Source organism: Nicotiana tabacum, chromosome 12 (genome assembly GCF_000715075.1).
Source record: "Nicotiana tabacum cultivar K326 chromosome 12, ASM71507v2, whole genome shotgun sequence".
Taxonomy (NCBI): Eukaryota; Viridiplantae; Streptophyta; class Magnoliopsida; order Solanales; family Solanaceae; genus Nicotiana; species Nicotiana tabacum.
The window spans coordinates 72353221-72359759 of NC_134091.1; positions in this window are offsets into that span (position 1 = coordinate 72353221).

A 6539-nucleotide genomic window follows, 5' to 3' on the forward strand; every position below is an offset into this window, starting at 1 on the left:
TACTTTGGTCCGAAGAAAAAAATTAACCTGGCATTTGCAAGGTTCACTAGTAAGCCTTGGAGAACACAGTAAGGAGAAAACTCTTGCTCTATATAATAGCCTTCTATTTTTCCCTTGAGAATACATGAAATAGGAACAGTGAAAAGTCTGTTAGCAACCTTCTTACTCAACTGCTCAGTCATGGAACTTCTTATTTTCTCTACTGAACATCGACGAGGCCAATGTGCATAGGAATTCTTGCTCGTGCTTTGTCAAATTATAACATATCGTCCCACAGAGATTGGAACATCTATGCTACGGATTTAGATTATCTTAATTACTATTTAGGAGAATCGAATTTATGAGTGAGTGAAAGTTTTAAGATTTTTAAAGGCAAAGAACTAATTGAGTAGAAATAATAAGAAAGCATTGGGAATCCTTGAAGCCACTTGATAAGATTAATATAATATGATTCAAACACTAATACTTATTTCTCGAAAGAATAATTGCTTATTCCTAATACAATTATATTTTTTCACTTTAAAGTAACTATCTAAAAACACCTCTTCCGATTAGTGTAATTAAATATTTTACAATTAGTGATGATAAGAACATAAATATTTTCTTGCCTGAGTTGTACCAATAATAACAAAAAGCTATCTTCCTTTAGTTGTATTTAGCTATTTTCCAGACTATGTTAGTCTCGGTATTGTCAGACAAATTGTACTAGATGCTCATGACTAGTGACATCCCGATGCCGGGCTTTTCTTTTCCGTACTTTTATTTTGATTTGAACTCCTTTACGAAGGTTTTTATGTTAAATAGCCTTGAGATTATCTTTGAAATAAAAATATCAGTTTGTATTGAAAAAAGGAGTCGGCTTGCCTAGTTCCACGATAGGCGCCATCACGACAAGGGTTAGTTTGGGTCGTGACAGAAAGGGGTACAAGATACGGTAACTACAACAGGAGATGATAACAAGAATCAGTCAATAAACCTTTAACCAACAAAATGAACAAAACATAATGAATAAAGCTGCACGACATCACCCTTCGTGCTTTTACTCTCAGCCTCACCATGAAATAGTAATAATGGTACGACATCACCCTTCGTGCTTTTACTCTCAATCTCACCATATAATGATAAATATGGAACGGCATCACCCTTCGTGCTTTTACTCTCAATTCCATCATGAAACAATAAATACGGCATGACATCACCCTTCGTGCATTAACTCTCATATATGGCACGGTATCACCCTTCATGCATTAACTCTCGAATACGGCACGACATCACCCTTCGTGCATTAACACTCTCCCTTACCATGTAACAATGAACATATAACAACAAGGAGATAGAATAAGCAAGATCAAGTCTTATGTCAACAATGGTTCCATAACAACAATCTCTTCTTCAGAAACAATATTCAGTTATCATAGATAGACCATAAATGCGGAAAGAATGATCAATTTAGTAATTAACTAGTCTAAGCATGGATATCATGATCAAAGAAAGAATAAATGATAAGAAACAAGTCCCACCCGCATGCTTTAACCCAACAACAACGCATAAGTACTCGTCACCTCACATATACGTTGAACCCAATATTTAAACAAGTAGCACATAGCAAACAAGCCCTAATCTCTCAAGTCAAGGTTAACCATGACACTTACCTCGCTCCCAAAGATCAACTCAAAGCTCAACCACGGCTTTGCCTTTCAAACAAGCCTCCGAACCAACCAAATCTAGCAAATTATCAACCAAACGATTCAAAATAAGCCTCAGGAACTACCCACGAATGAAAAAGGTTCAATTTATGTCATTATTGAAAAAGTCAACAAAAGTCAACTTCCGGGCTCGCTTGGTCCAAACTCGAAATTCAAACCAAAACCCAATTACTATTCACCCCCGAGCCCGGTTATGTAATTTGTTTTGAAATCTGATCTCAATTTGAGGTCTAAATTCCAATTTTACAAAAATCCCTAATTCTTCCCAAACCCCCAATTTTCACCATGAAAATCCTAGATTTTAGGTTGAATTCTTATGAAATGAAATGGAAAATTGAAAGAAAATAGGTTAGAATCACTTACCAGAGAATTGGGGAAGAAGAACTCTTGGGAAAATCGCCTCTAGGGTTTCTAAGTTTGAAAATTTGAAGAATGAGAGAAAATCCCGTCTAACTTAGATTTTGATCAGGCACAGATGTCGCAATTGCGACATGGGGTTCGCAATTGTGAACCCCGCAAATGCGAATAAACTATCGAAAATGCGAAGCCTTCACATTCCTGCTGCCATCGCAAATACGAACCATATGTTCGCAAATGCGAAACTGAGGGGATCGCAAATGCAACCCCAGATCTCGCAAATGAGAAAGTCCACCCTCCATGCCCCTGCTCGCAAATGCGAGGCTCACATTTGCGAGCCAGACCTTGCAATTGCGAAGTCTTCAGCAGACACCAGAAACCCAATGCATCAGCTATGAATTCTAAGTCCAAATCCACCCGTAGCCTATTCGAAACTCACCCGAGCCCTCGGGGATCTAAACTAAACATGCACACAAGTCTAATAATATCATACGAACTTACTCGCTCGATCAAATCGCCAAAATAACACCTAGAACTATGAATCGAATACCAAATCAAATGAAATTTTCAATGAAGCTTTAGAATTCCTATTTTAACAACCGGACATCCGAATCACGTCAAACCAACCCCGTTTCTCACCAAATTTGACAGAAAAGTCATAAATATAGTAATGAACCTATACCGAGTTCCGGAACCAAAATACGGACCCGGTATCAACAAAGTCAAACATTGGTCAAACCTTTAGATTCATTAAGCCTTTAAACTTTAAAATTTTGACAAAAAATGATAACTCGAGCTAGGGACCTCCGAATTTTATTCCGGGCAAATGTCCAGGTCCCAAATCATGATACGGACCCACGAGGACCGTCAAAACATGGATCCGGGTCCATTTGCTCAAAATATTGATCGAAGTTAATTTAAATGGATTTGTAAAGCAAAATTTCATGTTTTATCAACTTTTAACATAAAAGCCTTCCGGAAAAAAAATACCCGGACTGCGCACACAAATTGAGGAAGGCATAAATAAGCTATTGGAGGCTTCGAAACACAGAATTAAGGTTTAAAACTCTAGATGACCTATTGGGTCATCATATTCTCTACCTCTAAAACAACCGTTCGTCCTCGAACAAACATAGAAAAGTACCTGGACTAGTGAAAAGGTGTGGATATCTACTTCGCATGTCCGACTCAGACTCCCAAGTAGCTTCCTCGACGGGCTGACCTCTCTACTGCACTCGAACTGAAGGATAACTCTTAGATCTCAACTGTCGAACCTGTCGGGCTAGAATAGCCACCGACTCCTTCTCATAAGTCAAATCCTTGTCCAATTGGACTGACCTGAAGTCTAACACATGGGATGGATCACTATGATACTTCCGGAGCATGGACACATGGAACACCAGATGGACTGATGATAAACTAGGTGGTAATGTGAGCCTGTACGCCACCTCACCCACTCTCTCCAGAATCTTAAAGGGTCCGATGTACCTAGGGCTCAACTTGCCCTTCTTTCCGAACCTCATCACACCCTTCATGGGTGGAACCCAAAGCAATACTCTCTCTCCGACCATGAATGCAATATCACAAACTCTACGGTCGGCATAACTCTTCTGCCTAGACTGAGCTGTGCGAAGTCGATCCTGAATAATCTTGACCTTATCCAAGGCATCCTGTACCAAATCTGTACCCAAAAATCGAGCCTCCCCCGGCTCGAACCATCCAACTGGCGATCGGCACCGCCTCCTGTATAATGCCTCATAGGGTGCCATCTGAATGCTCCACTGGTAGCTGTTATTATAGGCAAACTCCGCAAGTGGCAAGAATTGATCCCAAGAACCCCCAAAATCTATAACACAAACACAGAGCATATCCTCCAATATCTGAATAGTGCACTCGAACTGTCCGTCTGTCTGAGGATGAAATGATGTGCTCAACTCAACCTGCGTGCCCAACTTACGTTGTACCGCTCTCCAGAAGTGCGAGGTGAACTGCGTACCTCGATCCGAAATGATAGATCGCTCTGACTAATAGGTAACTGCCACAGGAATGAAATGCACTGACTTGGTCAGCCTGTCCACAATAACCCATACCGCATCGAACTTCCTCTGAGTCCGTGGAAGTCCAACAACAAAATCCATAGTGATACGCTCCCACTTCCACTTAGGAATCTCTAACTTCTGGAGCAAACCACTAGGTCTCTGATGCTCACACTTTACTTCCTGACAATTTAAATACCGAGATACATAAGCAACTATATCCTTCTTCATTATCCTCCACCAATAATGTTGCCGCAAATCTTGATACATTTTGGCGGCACCTGGATACCGGGAACTGTGGGCCTCCTCAAGAATCAACTCACGAAGTCCATCTACATTAGGCACACAAATACGACCCTACATCCTCAAAACTCCGTCATCTCCAACCGTAACCTGCTTGGCACTACCGTGCCGTACTGTGTCCCTAAGGACAAGCAAATGAGGGTCATCATAGTTCCGCTCCCTGATGCGCTCAAACAAAGAAGACCGAGCGACTGTACAAGCTAGAACACGACTGGGATCTGAAATATCCAACCTCACGAACTGATTGGCCAAAGCCTGAACATCTGATGAAAGCAGTTTCTCACCGACTAGAATGTACGCAAGGCTGCCCATACTCGCTGCCTTTCTATTCAAGGCATCAGCCACCACATTAGCCTTCCTAGGGTGATACAAGATGGTAATATCATAGTCTTTCAATAGCTCCAACCACCTCCTCTGCCTCAAATTGAGATCCTTTTGCTTGAACAAATACTGTTTACTCTGATGATCCGTGAAAACATCGCACGACACGCCGTAAAGGTAATGCCTCCAGATCTTCAACGCATGAACAATGACTGCCAGCTCTAGATCGTGAACATGGTAATTCTTCTCATGGACCTTCAACTGCCGCTGCGCATATGCGATCACCCTGCCATCCTGCATCAATACTATTTCGTGCCCAACACGAGATGCATCACAATATACCGTATAAGATCCTGAACCTGTGGGCAACACCAACACTGGTGTTGTAGTCAAAGCAGTCTTGAGCTTCTGGAAGCTCGCCTCACACTCGTCTGACCATCTGAATGGGGCACCCTTCTGGGTCAATCTCGCCAATGGGGCTGCTATAGATGAAAACTCCTCCACAAACCGACGGTAATAACCTATCAAACCCAAGAAAATCCGGATCTCCATAGCTAAAGTGGGTCTAGGACAGTTCTGAACTGCCTCAATCTTCTTAGAATCAACCTGAATCCCCTCTGTCGATACTACGTGCCCCAAGAAAGTGACCGAGTCCAACCAAAAATCGCACTTTGAAAACTTGGCATACAATTGGCTATCCCTCAGAGTCGGAAGTACAATCCGAAGATGCTGCTCGTGCTCCTCTTGACTGCGGGAATAGATCAAGATATCATCAATAAACACAATGACGAAAGAATCCAGATAGGGCTTGAACACTCGGTTCATCAAATCCATAAATGTTGTTGGAGTATTTGTCAGCCCAAATGACATCACTAGAAACTCATAATGCCCATATCGAGTCTGAAAAGCTGTCTTAGGAACATCGGATGCCCTAATCCTCAACTAATGGTAGCCAGACCACAAATCAATCTTCGAAAACACCTTGGCACCCTAAAGATGATCAAAAAAGTCATCAATCCTCGGCAATGGATACTTGTTCTTGATGGTGACTATGTTCAACTACTGATAGTCTATGCACATCCTCATCGATCCATCTTTCTTCTTCACGAACAACACAGGAGAACCTCAGGGCGAGACACTAGGTCTAATGAAGCCCTTATCAAGCAAATCTTGCAACTGCTCCTTCAATTCTTTTAACTCTAGCAGGGCCATACGGTATGGCAGAATGGAAATAGGATGAGTGCCTGGAGCCAAATCAATACAGAAGTCAATATATCTGTTGGGTGGCATCCCCGGTAGATCTGCAGGAAACACCTCTGGAAACTCACGAACAACTGGTACTGAATCCATGGAAGGAACCTCCGCACTAGAATCGCGGACATAAGCCAAATAAGCTAGACACCCCTTCTCGAACATATGTCGAGCCTTCACATAAGAGATAACCCTGCTGGTAGAATGGCCATGAGTCCCCCTCCACTTTAATCGGGGCAACCCCGGCAAGGCTAAGGTCACCGTCTTAGAGTGACAATCCAATATAGCATGATAAGGTGACAGCCAATCCATACCCAAGATGACATCAAAATCAACCATATCAAGAAGTAGGAGATCTATGCTAGTCTCGATACTCCCAATGGTAACCACACCTGAACTATAGACACGATCTACAACAATAGAATCTCCCACAGGTGTAGACACATACACATGAACACTCAAAGAATCACGAGGCACAACCAGATATGAAGCAAAGTAGGATGACACGTAGGAATAAGTAGAGTTCGGATCAAATAGAACTGCAACATCCCTATGGAAAACTGAA